General features: G+C 36.8%; 1 protein-coding gene across 1 annotated transcript in view; it reads right to left on the minus strand.

Moving 5' to 3' along the window:
* Window positions 1-19,936, minus strand: part of CDH19 (cadherin 19) — a 120,409-nt gene extending 100,473 nt beyond the window's left edge. Inside the window, exon 1 of the mRNA XM_030012406.2 lies at window positions 19,832-19,936. The gene's annotated coding sequence lies outside the window, so the exon portion shown is untranslated. The remainder of the gene's footprint in view (window positions 1-19,831) is intronic.
* Between the last annotated feature and the right edge of the window lie 976 nt (window positions 19,937-20,912).

The following is a 20,912-nucleotide window of genomic DNA, read 5'->3' on the forward strand; positions in this document are numbered from 1 at the left end:
AGAAAATGATTTCATAGGCACAGGGTCTGCCCTGAGCTCACCCACAGGCTTGAAGTCATTCACGCGAGCTCCCTGTTCCACTCTGTCCTTTCCCCCTTGTGCCCTTCATTGACATCCAGAACACAAACCTTCTTGACTAAATTCAATATTTATATGAAGCTCTCTCTTGCCTGCAACTGACAGATTTCCAGTCTCTTTAACTACTTAGCTAAAACCTCAGTATGAAAAATAGGAATTCTGAGACCTGACATAATCAATGTACCATGCCTTTGCCACATGGGATAAAAATATGGTAACTTCTTCAAAATGGACAAATTAATTTTCTGTGTTCAAGGGCATACTACTTATAACAAGGTTTAGCCTTTGGATTTCATGTTAATATAGCAAAGCTGTTGGGTGCCATGAAGAACCCTCCTAAAACTTTAGTTCTCATCTGACAACAGATGTACATGAATGCAGTGGTGAATCCCATGGGTCCCATTTCTCAGACCTGACTGGGAGGTGTTACTGAAAGAGCCTTACTTTCCTCACTCGGAGAAAAGTAACCTGAAAAGTGGGATTTCCCAGCTGTTAAAGCACTAGCCAAGGACTCAGGCACTTGGTATTAAAATATGATACGTGATAGAAACTACCTCTTTCGTGTGTCACACAGCCATTCTTCAGGGCTCCCTAAGCCCTGGAGCTGTGCACTGTCCAGCTGGAGTCAAGGCTCTGAGGGAAACTTCTCATGGATGTCTTTAGGACCCAGCCAGCCACTCGCTATGTGTAGTGGTCTCAGACCTCTAAAGGAAAAGAATTGTCTTCCATCATGGTCCTTTGCAAATTCATTTACCTGTTTGAACTTCGCATGTCAGGAGTGAAGTAGTGCACGATGACGTTTTACACAGCTAATGGTACAGTGAAAATTTCAACTGCTTAAAAAGAGGGCAATGCAAACTTTTTCAAAATTGGTGATCAGATCCAAGAGGAATGTAATAAAGCTTTTATTCAAAGCTTTGTGTTGTTGGGGGTTTGTTTGCTTGCTTTGGGTGGTTTTAATTTGGTTTTGTTTTAAATCTGCCTATTCCGAGGAACCTGGAAAATCCTGAAGTATGATAGCTTCCCCTTTAAGGGACAACTTCAGCCTCCCAAAATATTTCTGGTTTTAGCAGATAAGGGTATCATTTTTATAATAATATTTCATAGATATTATTTTCTTCCTAATGCAATTTCTTTGGCTAAATCTTTAAAAACAAGGAATAGTTAGCGACGAACTGTGTCCCAGTATGTGATAGCTAAATTGTTTCCTACCTGCTTTGGTGAGAAAGACAGACTGAAACTATGACTAGATGTCTTAAATGTATTCCTAACACAGATCTGAGATTAGTCTTAATAAGTGGGTATGTTTTATTTCCCCAGAGTTTTAGAAGTAACCTAAAAGGGTTAGTTGGTGAGTTTTGTATACTCTTCCCTTTTTCCTTATCTTTCAGTTAAAGAAAGGAAAAAGTAAACTTCCATAGGACATTAGCTTTTCCTTTGTAAGTTTTCCTTTTAGCATGCTGCTTGTATTTCTCTATTCTCCGTTTCTAGTATTTATTTATCTTCACCTCAATGAGAAGATCTTAACTTGAAGGGGCAGAAAGGGATGGGTGAACTGGTGATTGTAACTTGGTTTGCATCCCGTAAGTTTTCCTCTGGTTTTAATTCTCCAGCATGGTTTTTGCATATTCGTATTGCCTTTTATGCAGCACTAGTAAAGTAATTCAAACACATTTGTAATATACTCCACAGCATTTTCGGCAACCACTGCTATTTATAGCAACAGTTCATGCTATGCCTTTGGAATTACTGTGAAACAAAAAGGTTGTGTTTTCAAATATTACTTGGAATGATGGTTATTTTCCACTGAAACTGGAACATCTAAATGTGTTTTCAGATATGGTGTCCCAGTTTCCTCATTGATACTGAACACTATCAGGAGGGATCAGTGATGAACATATAGAGTGGAAGGCAAAAACTGTGCTAATTTGCTCTATGGACTGAGAAACACTCCTTAAAGTTGAGGAATCATGCTTGTGGTGTACCTCAGAGGTAAAAAAGATTAGATTCCAAGGAAAGTGAAAAAGGAGAGACATTTGTAGGTGTTCCTTTTTGCACCCATACGATACATATGGTGAAAAAATAAAGAATGTTTTAATTATATTTACAAACAGAACATAAATTTGATTTGAATGCATTTTATCTGAAAGATTTGTTCAAATTAGTCTAAATTCTCCGCTGTGAATGTGCTAAACTTGGCACAGGAAGGAAAACAAAATATGTCATAGATTTAATTGAGCACCCTTGCTTGAACCCCGCAGGACCACTGTGAGAGATTTTATAGACTTTGATTCCCATAAGTTGTGAGTTTTCTTGTGCTGTATATGGATATTGTCTGTCCCTGCCTGAGGTACATAAGATATGAGCTTCCCCCAGCAACTCTGATAATCCTTTGGCACCAAAGTGCCCAGACCGACTAGGTCTTGGAAATAAGGTTTGCCTTTCCCAGGCATCTCCAGCAGCTCTGGCTGAAAATGAAATTCTTTCAGCTTTACATTTAATGAATTCAAGAATTTGTGGCAGATATGAGTATTACACATACGGACACTTTGTTTATACTTGAAAGCAAATTGCTGTCAGACTACATGTCAGACTACTTGAGAAGTATCGGACAAAACCAATAAACAACAAAACAGCCTTCCTTGCCTTAGTGGTCCCATTGCTCTGAAGTGTTCTGGGTTACTTCTGGGAGCATACTTTATGTATCCTCTGCATTTCAAGGGTTCTGTAAAATCAAATATCTTCTGTACTTGTACCCTTTCTCTTGTCATGCCTGGTCCTATAATTAATCCAGAGTAGCATTCTACTTCCTCTCTACCTCAAGACCATAATTTCCCAAATGCATGAAATCAATCATTTTCCTTTCCTTTGCAAAGCTTTCTCTGTGCATTTGTAGATTTTAACCATTTTGTCTTATTTCCCCAGTAATGTCTTTTTGCCATTGTCTTACAAATTTTCACTGCTCAAGTTCTAGCCCCACAAAAGTTATATTCCCACTGAGACAGATATTGTAATAATCTCTTTGAGAGCATATTGACTCCCAAGGGCATCACCATTGCCTGATGAGAACACAGGCATGACAATCTGTTTGTTTCTGGTCCAAGAAAGATTTGTTTCAGCTTCTCTTTGCCAACAGGAGCTTCCACATTTGCTGAAACACTCAATGATACAACAGGTAAAAAGAAAATAAATGGAGCTTCAGAACCTCTGTCTGACCTCGTATACTGTGCTAGCATGTCAGGTTTGTTTGGTTTGCTGGGCGAGCAGGGGGTGAGCTGAAGTTTTGATTGCTGGGTGCTTCATCCTCTTAGATGTTTGAGGTGCATAGAATTCAATGTTTCAAAGTATGCCCTCCTGGCATATCTCACTCCTGGCCATTCAAAGCACAAATTATGCAGCTAGATTTGTTTTGTTTAAGGGAGTTTTGATATTTTCCTGCTTACCACAAAATCCAGTAGCCAGAAGAGGAAAATTTATGTTAGAAATCAGAGTCTTATTTTTCACACTGACAATAATTAAACACTGAAATCCTATAATCAATGTGCTGTTAAACTCTGTTTCTGCAAGTCTTTAAATTAAGACTAAGAACCTTTCTAAAACAAATGTTGTAGCTCCACCAGATGTTATCTATGCTTACATACTACAGTACTAAGTAATGATGTAAAGCCTTAAGACAGATATAAGAATTATGGGAGAAAATCTGTCACCTTTGCAATTCAAATGGTTAAATTAAGTGACCAAAAAGTCTAATCCAGTGGCGTGAAATTGATTACAGAATAAGGATGCTTTGCCATCTCTTTTTAACGTAGTCAGTCTTACCTTTGAAGAGAGCTGTAAAAGGCACTGCAGAAGATGCCCTCCACACCATAAAAATAAAGCTTTATTTGCAGACAATCTGAGCCACTTCTCAGATTGACCTTAAAGTAGCTTTTCAGCAAGAGTGAGTAACTGCAATGTTGAGATATCTCTACTGAAAATATGGTATATGTAAGAAGGAACATTTTAAATTCATCCAGCTTTCTTCCCACTGTTGATTTTTAGCTAGTTACTTTTTTTAGTTGTATAAATTTATTTTAGTCCTGCCTGACTTCCATAAGTATCAATTTTTAAGTTCCTGAATAGTTATTTCTTCCTTCAGGAAAGCTTCACAATTTTCTTCGTGTGTGTGTGTGTGTGTTTGTTTGTGCCTAACAGAGGTCTCATGCAGGAGTAACTAACTATGAAATTCTTTTCTAAAGTAGAAATTGTATGCAAGAAAGAATACCTTTAGAATGGAATAAAAGATCAAAATTGTACTCAGCTCCTCTATCACTGCTCTTGCTGTTCATTTTGGCAATGAGGGAACCTTGGCTTTTCTTTACATAAAGGATGGAGGAACCCAGAAGGATTCCAAGCAATCATTTAGCTGCAGCAGACCTCTTAGGAACCCAGACATCCCTAAACTTGAGGAAAGCAATTGTTAAGGTGAATGTTGTCCTTCAGGAGAGTCAAAGAAAAACAATGAGATGTACATGATCCATACGTGATTATGTCTATAGGAACAACATGGTACCTGGCAAATTGGTATCACAATATTTGAGAAATGCTGTTGAGAGAGTGGAACATAGTTCATTTGAAATCCAGTTCTTGATTCTGAGATTGTTGCCTATGATTCAGCTGCTGCTGCTTCAATACAAAATCCAAACCCCGTGGCTGAACTAATGACACAAAGTATATTAGGACAATACTGTACACTCATGTACTTTAAAAAATGCAAGATATCCCTATGCTGAGTTCGTATTATGATCAAGATTAAACAAGTAAAAGGGAAAAATGAGAACACTGAGATGCAGTTGCAATGCTGTCAAAGGAGAATGCAAATCTGCTTCTTATATTACTAATTTATTTTGTATTCAGGATTTAGAATTTACTGATGAATTTCGTTGTCACATCATCCATCATAGCCTGGCACTAGAGAGAAGGAAGATAGAAAAATTAAAAACCTGCTTGTTACTGTAAACTAAAGAGCATGAACAACATCCATCAAAGACAGACAGATGGAAGATAAAAAAGTGTTAGCCAGAGCCAAGTGATCTATGCTGATTTTCTTTCAAACATTTATTTAAAATGCTTTAAATGCAGATTCACTTTCTTTTGCTAAATATTTATTGTTATTTCTTTTGCTGTGGACTGGAAACTGCGAACAGTGATAAATTAATTGTAAAGGTCTGTAATTTTACTCTTGCTTTTATAAATACATTTACATCTTCTGCTGAAGTGCTATTTTTTAGCTCTGAATTAGCAGAAATGCATCCTATATCAGCTGTTAAGTAAGATGCTCTTTCCTTTTCTTTGCTGAGAGAGTCACAGGACAAGGTATCTGTCACTAGTGGAGGACAGATACTGCACAAGGGACCTGATACAAAGCTAGCTGCTGCCAGTGGAAGTCTTTTCATTGATTCAGTAGCCTTTAGATCAAGCTAGAGATCAACTCCTGTGTACCCTCAAACCATAAATATCTGAACTTTTACTCACAAAGAAATACAGCTATTTATTTCTTAAGAGGTAGTCTGAATGCCAGTCTATTTCCAAACTGCAGCTAATGCAACCATACCCTCAGATCATGCAGTATCAAAATATATACCAGAATGACTTGTGTTTGTAGATAACATTGCAAGATGTAACATTTATGGTAGCAGTACTACTGGGCCTTAGACAGCAAATGTAAGAAAGGGGTAAGAACATAAAGACTGTGCTCTGACACATAATGCACAGTGGGAAATCTGTAAAAAGGAAACCCAAGTGTGGACAAACAAAATCCAAACTCAAGAGCAACTCAAGTAGCTCTACCCAGCAATCACAACAAAAAAGCTGAAGGGAATGGAGAGGACCTCTTTTGGCTATAGGGGAAAGAAGTGTTTAAGAAAGAAGTGTTTCTGAGGAACTTCACAACTAAAGCAGAGAAGAAAAAAAGTTAGGAGGTTTAAAGAGGGTGAGTTGAAGTCAAAGAAAGTGTCACAAGCTTAGCCCATGTGCATGTTAATGAAAGGCAGCAGGACTACATGAAAACAAAAAAGAAGAGACACGCCAGGAAATTATATTCATTGTAGTCTAGAGCAATGTGATACACCTACCAAGGAGGAAAACGAATTCATATAAAGTAATAGATTTAGAATTGGTTTTAACCTAGCAGGAAAAAGATCTATGTATCAACACAGGCAGCATGTTGAACTTGGTGTCTCAATGCAAATAAGCATTCAGAAAAGCTAATAATTTTTATTCCATTACGAGAGGGTAGAGAATAGTATGAGAAAGTGTGTTACTATAAGTTGACTCTCATTTTCAGTACAGGACTGGTTTGTACTACATTATTCCAGTTTTGTGTCAGGAAAACTCCATTAAAATCCTATACCATCACAGAGTACAGTAAGCCAGTCGGCTGCATTACAATTTGTTTGCAGCAAAGGAGTTCATCTCTCAGCAAAAGCATATTGGTTGCTGGCATAGTGTTCTCTGTAAGAGACTCCTACCTCTGCAGTTTTCTGTTCTGCAAGGTCAGAAATAATCCCCTCAGCTTCTTCATAGACTACAAAACATGGGCCCTGTGAGAAACTTCAAGATCCCTGTTTCTGCACCAGGCCCTCAGGGCTGTGCTAGAACAAATATTCATGTATTAGCCCCATTTAACTTTGGGCATCTGATTTAGAAGTTGGCAGGCTTTTAGGTTCTTTGCTGAGTGTTGAATCATCCTCTGAGAAATCTGTTAACATATTTAGAGTCACAGCTCCATTTTCAGGCATTTAAAGTAGATGTATAAAGTTAGACCTTAATTTAGGTCTGTATGTGGCACTGCCACACCAAATTTCCCTGTTATCCTTTCCAGACTATCATATCCTAGTGGTGCAGTTACACAGGAAACTGACATGACTTAATAGCTTGCTACCTTCAAAACAGAGATAGCAATATCCTACTCCCCTACCTCTGCTGCTTCCACATTTCTCCCTGTACAACCCTTGCCAAACTTGAGCCATCTCAAGCATTGTCTGTGCAGTAAATCAAGTCAATAAACTAAAACTGGCTGAAAAAAAAGAAAAAAAAGATACAAGAGAAGCAAGTAATTTTGTGTTGTTATGGCAAGTCTAATGGGTTTATTGACCCCTTGCTTTCACAGACTCTGATGTGCATGTGCCTTCAAGAGCAGATGTGTCAGAGCAGACACAAGTGGGATTGCTGCACAGAGATGACAGCAGATATGAAGTGGGAAAGGAGAAGTTGGAGAGGAGAGGAAAGATTAAGGAAGGAAGAAGAGGAAGATACCTCAAACCCTTGAAGCAGCAGAGAGCGGTCAGGTTGTTTCTGTTGTCTCACTGAGCTGCATCCAGAGAATAGACTAACTTTTTTTTTATGTCATAGCCAATGACTGTATTTTCTCTCACTTTCAGTTTTTAATATGGGGTACTTTTGGTTAAATGACCACATAGGTAACACATCTTATTTACTATGTAAGTTCCCATTTCCCAATTTTTAGAACACTTATCTACTAACAGAAGGAAGTCTGAACTGTGCTTATGTTTAGTCACTAATTCCAAACAACAGAACTTAAATATCCCCACTGCCTTCCCAAATGAATGACATTTGCTGGTTTTCTTGAGAGCTGAGTTTTAATTTAGTTGTCCTACTGGGTTTAGAGGAACTACACTGCAGTAACAGATCCCTAACCTAACAAGACTGATACAGACAGAAGCCTGCAGCAAAGTTATTCACACACTAATAAAATAGATGAAATCTTCTACTTTTCTCTGCTTAAACATGCTTCGTTTCTCTGTGTAAAATTTGTTTCGTTCATTTCCCTTGTAAACTCTAAAAGATAAATGGAAAAAAAAAATCTGAGTGTCTCTTCTTCTACTGAAGTGTAAACTCAGGATTTAACTTTCATTTTGATCTTAACTTCATGCATATTCACAGCTAGAGACTTCTCACTAGAGTTAATGAGCACCTTCAGGTTGAGCTAGCTGGCCCATGTGACGTTCTGGGTTCGAAATGAAGAGTTCAGCTGTTGTGTACTGTTATTGCGAACACCGTGCAGTGACTTTGCAAAGGAGTTCGCTTAACTGTTGAAAACTTGAGTTAACATCACTAAGAAAACAAACCAAGAGCCTGGATAAAGGACTAACCTTGAGATCATCCTAAACTCTACCAGCTGCTGTGGGCCTCAGCAGGGCATTGCAATAGTAAAAAATCAGTAGCGAACTTCACCTAAATACCTTAATCCAGACCTAAATCTAACCCCAGAAGAAAATTTTCTTTCCAAATGCATTTAATTCTCAGTCTCTTTGATGAAGTTCCCAAGCAATGCTAGTTCTCGTGATGGATTTGCTGATGGAAACTTGCCTCCCAGGAAATGAGCTGGTACAATCACTGCAGTCATTTTACATGTGCTATGGAAGAGATATTGGACTTTGAAAAGTGTAAGTATCTCTTGATCTTAGTTAGACAGGGATCAGTGAACTACAGACTAAAATCTATCCATGTATTGGAGCCAAATGGAATTTTCAGTCAAACAAAATTAAGGTATTTTTTTAAAATTGTTGGTATATTTAGAGCAGGGTTTATTCTGCAAATGCATTTCAAAAGACTAGGTAATGAGTTCCTATATTGCATACAACTAGTAGCCTCTTTTCTATTTTCTTCATAAGTTGAAGGATAAAAATCTGTGTACAATGGGAACTGGATATCAGGCAGTTCACTGTTTATGGTTTTAACTGACTTGATTATGCAGTTAGAAAGGTTGATCTATGGGAATATAGTTGAGAAAACACATCCTGTTTTAAAATATTGTTATGAATATTTGATGAAAGCATAAAATGTACCTGCATGACTACAGAACATTCTTCAAATTTCAAGAGGTGAATCAAAAATCAAGCTTTCCAGTTTATGAAAGGAACTGATACATGTTGGTGACAGATTTCGAAACTGAAGAACATTTTATAGCATTACGGATCTAGGAGTAAATAGAAAATTGGAGCATGGCTTATATAAAAGATATTAAAGCCATAGAACAAAGTTCAAGGAAATGAGAGTAAAGGAAAAAGTATAAATGAGTTCAAGAGATTCCTAGGATACAATTGTTTCTCAACAGGGAAAAGATTGATGGATATGATGAAAAGGTGAGAAGTTGAATTGTGGGAATAAGATAAACCTAGGGGAAAAAAAAAATACACATGCTGAGCTGCTTGGGCACTTTGTATTTCAAAAGTGTCTCATGTTCACTAACCTCTGATAGAATTCTTTATCAGTTTGATCTGATCGTACTGCAGGGTGCACTGTGGCAGACTTTTGCCAGAGCTGCCCATTGCTTCAATGAGAGCTGTTAGCTAGAAAGTGCAATGCTGTCTTTAATTATTTCCCTTGAAATATGGAGCCCTATTGTGTGTATTGCGTATTATTTTTAAATAAGATTCAAGCCTTCGAGAAAGCCACATGTGGCCAAGTTTGCTGAGGCAGTCCTAGGTTTTTGTATGCTATTTTAGGGGACATTTTCTCTTTTTCGCTTTACAGGAGGCTTAATGTAGCTTGGTTTTCATTTTGGCAGTCAAGATGTCCAGGATGTAGCAACTATTACATGTTTGTTCAAGTCACATCATCACCCTGGTAAAACGGTGTTGCACAGCACATTTTCACCATCTGTGTGTAGTTGCTGTGACAGCTACTGTTCGAAGACAAGCTTGCAGGTTTGCCCAATGAGTTGGTAACCTGGCCTAAAAATAATTAACAAGAGAAGAAAAATTGTTGCAAAACCTTTCTTGCCACCCATCAAGAACAGGTGAGTGCTGGAAGTGTACACATGCTTTGTTCTTTCTCTTCTCACTTCCTTCACTTTTTGAAAGACAAGTAAGGTTCCTCTGCCTTCATTGAGCAGGCTCCAGTGCTCTCACCAGATCCTCTCTACGCTAGTGGTAGCCAAGGGAAGTTCAAAACTTGCATACCAAATGACAAAGTTAGTAATCTTAATATATAATGCTGAAAAGCACAGGCTTGCTTTTGCTTTTTGAAATATTCTTTGTTTCCTAAGCTCACTTTCCTGTTGTTAGCTGGAACAGCAGCAGGCCTGTAAGAATGTCACTTATGTCTAATTATATACACTGTATTGTCTGATTTCAATTGACATGTATTCTGTGAGGGTATTCATACACTCTTAAACTTAGAGACTTCTTGTTCTTTTCAATTACAGAAGTAACAGAGGCCACAGCTAAAATCAAGAGAGAAATTTGGCAAAGGAGAATAAGCAACACTGTTTGCCTGTGTTTCTACTCTTTCACTCAGTTTCTTCTGCTTTATCTATATCCCTGTCCAGACTTGGTCATTGTGTTAAATGAATAAATGAATATCTGAACCTGGGAAAGTCAAAGAGTATTGTTCGTTTGTTTGAACACAAGCATCCCAAGATTTATAAATCATCCCACCCTTCTGAACCTATTCAGTCTGGCTATCACGTGAACTCTCTTTCCTGAAAGGAACTTTGTATGTATTTTGTGAGCTCTCTCTGGAAACGTAGAGAGGAAAATGCTCCTCTCAGGTTGGATTTGCATTCACCCAGTGCTGAGCATTGTGGCTGTGATCCAGCAAAGCATTTCAGGTTAGTTTATCTTTAAGCACAATCCCATTGAAGTTAGTGGCGTGATCCATGTATTTAAATTCAAACTCATAGTTGAGTGCTTTGCTGGATCACAGCCACGGTACTCAGTACCTTACAGGATTGAACTCCCTCTCTTCCTTGACACTGGCCTAAGGCAAGGTATACAGAGAAGTGTGAATATATGTTCTTTATAGCATAGAGGTTAAATAGAGTGTTATTCTCAGGATTACTTCATATTCCATTCAATAAAAGACATTCTCCACTTTCTTAAAACTCTTGTCAGTTGTACTGAAAGTGAGGACATTACAATTCCAAAAGAATCTAACCTAGACTGTCACTCTCCTTTCTTTTCTGATCATGCTGAATTTTATAACTCAGGAGATTCAGGTCAAGTTGGTGTTCTGAATGAAGGTAATTTGTTAACACACATTTAAATCCCTGTAATGTTCTGCTGACAAAGGCTAACTTAATACGCAACAGATTCAACACACCTCCAGTGCTGGTATACATTTTAAATGAAAGTGCATTTTACAGTTTGGACTAACTTGAGCCATTTGGGGCTGATTGAATGTCAAGTGCTTCAGGCAGCCAAAGTTAAATATTTCTGTACAAGTTTGTTTAAAGCTGGTTTGGATAGTGAGCCCTGCTGTTCGTCTTGAACATTTCTACATCAGAAAATATGTAATCCACTATAGAAACAATAGTCGACACCTGCTGAGGTGTGTTATTCACTTGGTGACATATATAGTAAGTGGAATATTCATAGCTGTAAGAGTTATGAAATTAATTCAGTTAGATAAGAAGAAAACTGCTCAGACTTTGCACAAAATCGGGGGGGGCTTGAGGGGTTTTGGTTTTTGGTGGGTTTTTTTGCTGTGTTTTGTTTGGGTTTTTTTTGTGTTTGTGGTTTTTTTTTACTTTTCAAACATACGTGAAAGGTACCCAGTGCACTGTCTCCATCAGATTAAACCAACTATAATGCCTATAAATTAAATTAACTTATTACTGAAAATAATTTTATTATTGGCTATATCACAGAATATTTAAAGGTGGTCTCAAATCAGTCTAATGTGAATAAGTTTGGCTGTAAATTTGGATTCACTTGAGAGGTTTTTTCTCCTCCTCTTTCTTTATGTTTTCTTTTTTTCCCCCTCTTAAGTATCCTTTTCAAACTTAAGGTCCATATTCCTTATCTGAATATCAGCCAATCAGACTTTTTATCTGCACAGACTAACGATACATTCCAAGTATTATTTACTTGATTATAAAGCCTGGTTTGATGGGATACAATCACTTTTCTGTTCTCAATGACCCACTGAATGATGACATTACTCAGAATTCCATTTAGATGATGCAAATGACCTAATCGGCTTGTCTTCTACCATGGCAATAACTGAACTCAAATGTCAAAGCAAACTTAGTAAACAAAATCTCCCTTTTCTGTAACTGAAATTATGCTATTGGAAGCTTAGGAATATTAGCTATGGAAACTGTTTTGTTTCTTTCACTTACACGATGCAGGTATACACATCCATACTTGTTTTATATACTGTCATTTCATGATTTTGTCTTCTAAGCAAAGAAAAAAGAACAAAATGCATAACAAACAAGTACAATTACACTGAATCAAAACCACAGCACAGTTATTTTGCTTTGATTTCTATAATAAACTATGCTTTTATTAAAAACTTGGGCAAAGTTTTTAATGAAGCAAATATTTCTCTTCTGCTTATTCAAGTGCTGATCATAGTTGCTCTGTTTCCTCTTTTTCTTTTTCTACCTTTATAAAATGCCTGAGTCAAGCAAGCTACGAATTAGCATCATATTTGTATCACATACTGTGATATGGGTCATGCAGATACATCAAAATTAACTTTAAACTCTATGGCTTAGTAACAGTTTAGTTTTGACAGCATTGAGATTCCTGAGAAACAACTACCTGTTTCTGCTCATGAGGCCTGTGTAGCGATCCCTGAGCTTGCTGGTTTAGGTACTTTATCCAATGTTCAAGACAGCTAGTGAAAAATACACAAATAATAATTACATGTCCTGCTCTCATGTCTTGGTTACAATACAGGCTTCCACAAAATTATTACCTAAAAAGACAGGGGTAGTCTTCTAGATTGTCTCAGACACACATGGGTGCTTTTCCAAAAGCAAATGTTTGAAACTCCAACCCGGTCCTTGCTTGCACACCAATTTGGTGGCATCATGGCAAAAAGTCTTGATAAGTAGTGGTGAAAAATGCTGCCAACTAGACTTTACAACTATTTTACTTTTTTCTCAATATCATTCTTAGTTAACTGCAAGTGACATTTGATTGTTTCAAGGGAATTCTTACGCTGAGGCAATGCTAATTACAGTATTTCTGCAAGAGTGAGAAGTGAAAGCAGCTATCAATGTCCGTAGTGGTTCATCACAAGTGATCCCACCTTCCAGGCTGTCTGTTGTTTTGGTTGGGACAGAGTTAATTTCCCTCCTAGTAGCTGGTACAGTGCTGTATTTTGGATTCAGTATGAAAATAAAATTGATAACACACTGATGGTTTAGTTGCTGTTAAGTAGCGCTTTTCCTAAATTAAGGATTTTTCAGTTTCCCATGCTCTGCCAGCAAGGAGGTGCACAAGAAGCTGGGAAGGAGCATGGCCAGGACAGCTGACCTGAACTACCTAAAAGGATATTCCATACCATAGGACGTTATGCTCAGTATATAAACTGGGGAGAGTTGGCCGGGAGGGGCCGATTGCTGCTTGGGGACTGGCTGGGCATCGGTCAGCACATGGTGAGCAATTGCACTGTGCATCACTTGTCTTTCTTGGGTTTTATTTCTCTCTCTGTTTGTTATCTCCCTTTTCATTATTATTATTGTTGTTGTTGTTGCTATTATTACTATTATATTGTATTTTAATTCCACTGTTAAACTGCTCTTATCTCAACCCACGATTTTTACTTTTTTTTTCCCTCCCTTCTCCTCCCCGTCCCACTGGGCGTGAGGGAGTGAGCAAGTGGCTGCATGATGTCAAACCTCCATTTTTCATACAGTTATAAAAATCAAATATTAAATATTAAAGGGTTAACAGACTGATGCATTATCTTCCTATAAAACTATCCCCCAAAATTTTCTGAAAAATATTTTCTATACTGTGGAATTATTCCATAATTTTAGACATTGTATACTAACTTAAGCACTGTATTTATACCTGTGATCTGACTGTATCTTCCAGTTACAGTTGTCAGTCCAGTTTATTAACTTCTACTTATGGTCAGCAGCCCAAGTTCATAAAGCATATTTTATTGTTATGTATATATAGGTTTATGTACACACACATATATGAAATAATATTGATTAGCTTTAGTATAAAAAGTCACCCAGAAACATGCTGAAACATTCAAAACAAGATAAAATCTATTAAATACAATTCACTTAAAATGCATTGTACAATTTAAAGATGGACATAAGCCTCATAATTTGTTATTGCATCTGTGATCTTCTAATATATTTTTATTATTCCCTACCCCTTTTTTTCTCTCAATTTTATCTGAAATTGGAGTAATTAGTTTTAAGATCCCAGTGAGTCTGCCACAACAGCCTTGGGAATCAGATAGTAAATGTCCTAGAATAGCCAATCCATGTCATCAACATTATTTTACTGCAGCTTGGTGCTCTTTTTGCCATAAAGATGATTGTGTTTCACACACATAAAACCGTATTGACAATTTTTTCCTCCACTTTTTCCTCCTTCTATAATACTCCCTGCCTTCAACCAGATATTCAATGGCTCTTTGGTGTTAAGTTTTTAAAAGGAGTAGTAAAAATTTTGAAGCCTTAAACACAGAAAGAACAAATTGGTTAGCTTTCATCTATTCGCAGGAAATTGTAGTTGGATTTTCAACAGCTTCAATAATCATAAATGTTTGGAATCCATCTGTCACCACTTTTGGTTATTTGGTTCATATCTGAGACTTAAAAGGAGAGGACACTGGGAGTATAAAGAACTTCTTTTCATTACTGAAACAGTATATATAAGTATCCTCCAGACTATTCTATTCCCTGTTTTGGTAAGTAAGTGGCATGTGACAAATTAAACCATGATGAGACAATTTGTCCATCCAATGTGGCAGAGACCACACAAACCAAGAGCACCTTTGAAACCCAGAATCTAAGAAGGGTTCCAGTCAGCAGCTGGTAAATCTGGATAAACTCAAAAGGAATAGTTCTCACTGCAAATTGCTTTATTCATTATTGTCTTGTCTATATCTGTGCTGGATATTCAAAGGCTCGACACCTCACTTTTTAGTTTAACTTAGCGATTATATTTTTGTGTTTTCTGACAGAAACTTCATGAATTTTATGAAAAAACAAATCCCATGTTGATCATATTTGTTTTGCTCATAGTCTAATGAGACATGCTTAGACAAAATTGTTGACTCAAAAATTAAAACTGGAAAAAATGAAACAAGTTGAGAGAGGTAGCTGTACCTTTCTTTCCCCTGCAACATCACGAGGCCAAACAGTACTCCTCTGTGTAAGTATGAGATAAATACTGCTAAAATTAAACAATGTATGCACACATGCTCGCATACACACACATATTTACACTCACTGTTTAGAAAAATCAAACAAAAACGATATTCCCTAAACATTACTTCATATAACACAATGAAAGTGCTGTTTATTGACTAAGTAATATGTATTTCAAGCCACTAAAGGAGATCTTTTAAGCAATTTAGCCTGCTAGTTACCTTGGAAAAGGTACTTAGTTCTATTATATCAAAATCATTTGGGTCTTCTGTGATCTTTTTGTTGGACCTGTCACATTACTTCTGCAGAGTCTATGTGAGTTAAGAATGAACCAGCAAGGTCTGTCTAAGATACATATCAGGAAAGGGAATATGCAAACTTTCTTTTCACAAATAAAGGTACTTCTAATAGAGAAATGTGATTTTACGATAAGCTTAAATTGACTACTAAGAGTTAGCAGAGTTAGATACAGCAAGTTGTATCAGTTAAGATTTGTTGTTATTGTATAAAAGGTCAATGATCATGTGTTATTTTGTTTAAATGTGGAAAGATATCATCACACAAGGCCTATAGACTGTGTTTGTAAAAACTGTTTTGTCATTTCTCTTTTGCAGCACACAAGCAGGGTTATAGCTGTGGAAGAATGGAAGAAGGACAATATTGTATTGGAAATGTTTTAGTGGACTTGTAGCAAAGGCCTGAAAAGTTTTTTTCTGTTTGAGTAATTTTTTATATAATTTTACTTCTCAGAGAGTTATCATTAATACTTTAATCAAAACCCCCAACAAGAACTTCTCTCTGTTCCTTGTTATCTACCTCTGATGTGGATATACTTGTGCACTTTTGTAAATATAGCAATTTATACTAAGAAAATACCAGACTTCACTTTACTGACTTCTCCTATTAGGAACTGACCTTCGGTGTCCCAGATCTGTTACTACATAGCAGAATGACAACCAGAGTTTAACTTAATGAAAGACAGTTTTATCTTACCTGAGAGTTTTCCTCTTCCTTAATCTCATTTGGTTATCCTGAGCTATACTCAAATAAATATGTTGTGCAAGTATAAAAACAGATTTGTAGTAAATCATTCAAATAATTGTATGTAAAAATTTACTTATAAGTCAGTAAAATACATTTAATATTTAAAATATTGTGTACATTTGACGTACTTCAATATCTCCTTTACAACTGCACTGGTATATTAAGTCTGTGTTTGCAGATACGAACATCTTGAAAAAATGGATTTCTTACCAGAAAAAAAGCAAAACAAACCAAGAAAGCCAATCCATACACAGATTTCCATAATGGGCTCTATTTTTCAAGTACACTGAAGACAAAAGAAACAGATCTCCAATCTATTCTAATTCTTGGCATGAATGCTTCTTTATTTGTGGATCGTTGACCTCACAGACTGGAAAGGCAGTGACTTCTATTTCTTTTGGTGTCTCACATCAATCTATTGCTAGGAAAATAGATGAAGGTTTCAGATTTGTATACACAGGCATCAGATTGAACTCTGCTGATGGCTATATTTTGCTTCTGTCGGAAAAGTGGGATTATATCACATCCACTGTGTGCACTGTTGCTGAATGTGTTGTTCATAAATGTCCTTGTAGGATCAGTTGTACAATTTTTGTGAACTGTAATATACTAAAGCTTCTAGACAGATAAGCTTTACAGAGGTGCAACTAAGCCATCCTGTACTTCAACAAATTGATAAAGAGGAATGTGGGTCTTTCTTTACATCCCTGAAGGGGAGCAAAGAATGAAGATTTGTGGTTAGTATGTATCTCATACGCAAGTAAAACCAGTAAACCAACTGAAGACTAAGCACAGCTAGGCAGCTAGTGTGAAGAAAACCAATTTTGCAAAGGAAAATACAACTCAGTTTGCTTCCATGGGAGGGATAACACTAGATACAGGCTATGGAAAAACAACTATTAGACTGCGAATCACAATTTTTTGTTGCTTGTTCTGTGAGATTTGCTATTTCATAGCATAGTCCATAGGAAAATATGCAAACAGCTCTCCCCACCCCACAGCTGTCTGCATAGAAATACTTCATCCTTCACAGAGGCCATAAAGTTTCACTCGTTGTTGCTTAATTCTCTTTAGGATATCATAAACAATTACTGTGGTGAGATGGACTTTGTACCACCATTACGGAAGGAAAGAGTTAAATGCATCCCAGCCTTACAAAATTCAGCAAACCTCTAAGCTCTGTGTCATGCAAGGATAAAAATGTGATTCCACAGTAGGGAAGAGAAAGGGCAAACATGGATACTGATTACTCTTCCCAGTCGCCTTCATGATCTTTTCCTGAGGAAAAGAACTAAGGATTTTTTACTCCTGTCTTATACATTTCAAAACATGACCCTTCTTGCAGCAGGCCAGGATAGGAGAGGTAATTAGACCAGCCTGCCTGCCATATAATGACCCAAAACCAGAATGCTGAAGTCTTTTCTTGGTTAGTCACCCTTTTTACTACTGAAGGGAAAGGAGTGAATAGGTAAATACTTAAGCCTCTTCTTAGTCTCAAAAAGCATTAGAAGAGCAGAAGGTGTCAATTATGATAAAACTAGTATGACATTTTGCATAAAGGCCTATAATTATTGGTAGAAATTGAACAGAAAAATCATATTCCTGTTTTCATCTTCTAAGGACTGAAAGAAAATACATGAATCATTGGGTACTGTACTCTGCTATTATATCACACCTTTCATTGATCAAATGGATCAATGATAAATTGGGTTAATTGATTTTGTTGCTCAAAGTCAGACTACCTTGGCCATAGTATAATTCTGAGCTCTAGAACTAATTGTGAGAGAATGAATAGGGGTAAAAGAATATACTATCTGCTGATGATTAGTATTGTTCTTCCAGTGACCAGCCAAATTACTTTCTGACTAGTTTGTACCTACCCAATTTTCCTTTAAACCAAACATAGTCATAATGATCATGGGAGGCATATCGTGACTGGTAACATTTTCTGTGTTTATATTATAAAGTTGAACTGAGAAATAAAGTCTATGAAAATAAGTAGGAAAAGTCTTGATTAATATATTCACTTTTCTATTCTTAGCTGTAAATCATTTTTAAATATATATTTTTTGTTTCCCTTGCCCATAAGAATCCTGAATTCTATGAAAATAAAAATAAAACATAAAAAGAAATAATGAGTTGGTAATAGCTAACATTTTTTATTTGTTCAATTAATAATTAATTTTAATTGTATCTTTTTTTCCTAAAATGAAATAAATTCCCCAATGGAAGGTCATTTCAATCAAATAACTTAAACTTGAACAAGCAACTAAAACTTAAAAATGTTAAAGCATAACACTTTAGTAATATAAAAGTCTTTTCTTTCTTCCTGTGTAAGACAAAGAAATTTGTGAATACTTGGATTTCTCCATCTATTCATATTGCTTTCAACAAAACTTTTTTCAAAAAAAGAAAAATTTTTTCAATAGAAAATTTCCATATAGTTGTTAGCAATTGCATAAATAGAAACATTTTTTTTAAGAAAAACACTTTAACACCAACAGCAAGAATGTTAAATCAAGCAATATTTAAAGGTTTTGGAATCTGTATATTTTCATGGTTGCTGAAGGCTACCACTTCTGATAAAGTGGATCAACTATAATCTATACTGAAGTCAGTCTAAAATGTCCTCAGTGACTCCTGGATCAATGTCAGTGAGTCACACTTTAATACTCGTCACTCTTTGGTTCAGAACCTTAGAGCAGGGTTAATAAAGATCTATGATTTCCTTTAAAAACTCTCCTATTTTTGCTTGGGATAGATCAGAGACTGGCACAAGATTTTGCAAACTCTTTGATTCCTGTTTTCACACTCTGGTGCTTCAGAGACAATTATGCCTATTCTAATTAAATATTTGCCATACTGTGGTCAGTGTAGACTACAATATATATGTTTCCCCATAAATAGGATCTGACATAGTACAGAGCCAAAACTCAAAGTGTTCTTCATCTTCCAGATCTTACACAAGCTACTGAGCTTCTCAGCCAGGGTTTGAAGGTGGTTTCAAAACCAGGTATGGAAGAATAGAGGGAGCCAAGATTCATAATTGAAAGATAATGACTGAGGCATTCATCTGTGAAGTGTATGCGTGTTTTCAGTTAGATGCAAATGTTCTTTACACAGTTCAATATATGAGACAGGTTAGTTTGGAAAACCCGTACACCCTTTCAAACAACAGAGATGCTCTTTAGGACAACTCAGACAATTTGAAACTAAGGAAAATACATGAACAAATAAAGTGAAAGGAGGAGAACTAGGAACATGCTAGCTATTCTGATGGAGTAACAGTAAGTCATAGTGAACCACAGATCCCTTCTGATTATCAAACCTACCTTTTGAATGTGCACACCACTTTCTCAAAAGCGCAGAACACCTTTACAAAAGTACCTTTACATGCTCTTGATCACCATCTATACCTATATTACCCCTTCCTAGACACGAGGAAATTAGGGATTTACTGCTGTAGTGTCCAAGACTCTGTCTTGAAACAGAGTACCCTGAGGGAGTCAAAAACCAGTCCCAAAGTTTAGAGAGTAGGAAGACAGATGTGCATGGAAAAAAAAAATGCCATACCTGCTCTCTTCATACAATCAGTTGTCTCTTGCTGTCAAGGAATTCCTGTTGGATTCTTTTTTCTGTGTGTGGCTGTGTCTCAGCATTTACTCATTTTGTACATCATTTATCACTACCAGCACTGGGAGTTACACCAGCATCTGTGGGATACATAGTATGTTTTGGATGAAAGCTCTCCCTGTTACCTTTAACAATGCCAATTGTTCTGTATCCCCAGTGTTCTGCACTCATCCTTGGTGGTTAGAAACAGCATTCCCAGCTGCAGTGGGAAAGTGTTTTGAATAAATATTAGGCAGAGAGCAAACATACTAACTATAATCTTTACATGAATTTGTATTTTAAACTATGAGTAACATGGTAAGTTTTAATATTCTTTGAGTGTCCAAATTAGGACACTACTTTATTAATTGTCAGAAGGTGTCTAAGGAAAGACCATTATTGTCCTAAACTTTCCAGTCAAGAGAAAGAGTCAGGTATTTCAGATTCAAGATACTGCTGCACTAAGTGGTCAGGTTTGAATTCAGACTTGAGATCTCAGATCCAGGAGGCTCTGACATTGTAGATACATTGCTGACAGCAATTCCATCCACACTGCACTTTGGTAGAAGCAATTTTTTCCTTCAAAAGCTATCTACATAGTTTTGTATTGCAATATGATAACTCCTCTGGTACAAACTACCCTATCTGTATCATTCAATCTTCAGAAGTGTTGGGCATGAGGAAACTTCCCGATGCATAGAGAGGTCTGACTCATCTCTCACCATGCTGTCCAAGCAAGCTGTCTGCGGCTGCTGTGACAGCAAGAAAAACAGCTGAGATCTATAAGAAGGAGACCGCCTCAGGATCTCTGTGTTCCCTGTTTGGGAGTCACATGCATCCAAAGCTAAGGCGGCAGAGTAATTCCTCAATTTCTGTTCTGTCCTTGATGTTGGGAGTTTCTGGAGGCATCCTAGATGGAAACTACAAATATATGTTTTGGCAGACAAGGTCACAGAGGTGTTGTGTTCACCTTTACCTGTTCAGTGACAGTTGTGGAGGACAGAGGCCAGCACTCAGTGGTGGGATCCGATGACTCCTCAAA

The sequence above is a fragment of the Aquila chrysaetos genome, chromosome 4, assembly GCF_900496995.4.
Source record: "Aquila chrysaetos chrysaetos chromosome 4, bAquChr1.4, whole genome shotgun sequence".
In the NCBI taxonomy this organism is placed as follows: domain Eukaryota; kingdom Metazoa; phylum Chordata; class Aves; order Accipitriformes; family Accipitridae; genus Aquila; species Aquila chrysaetos.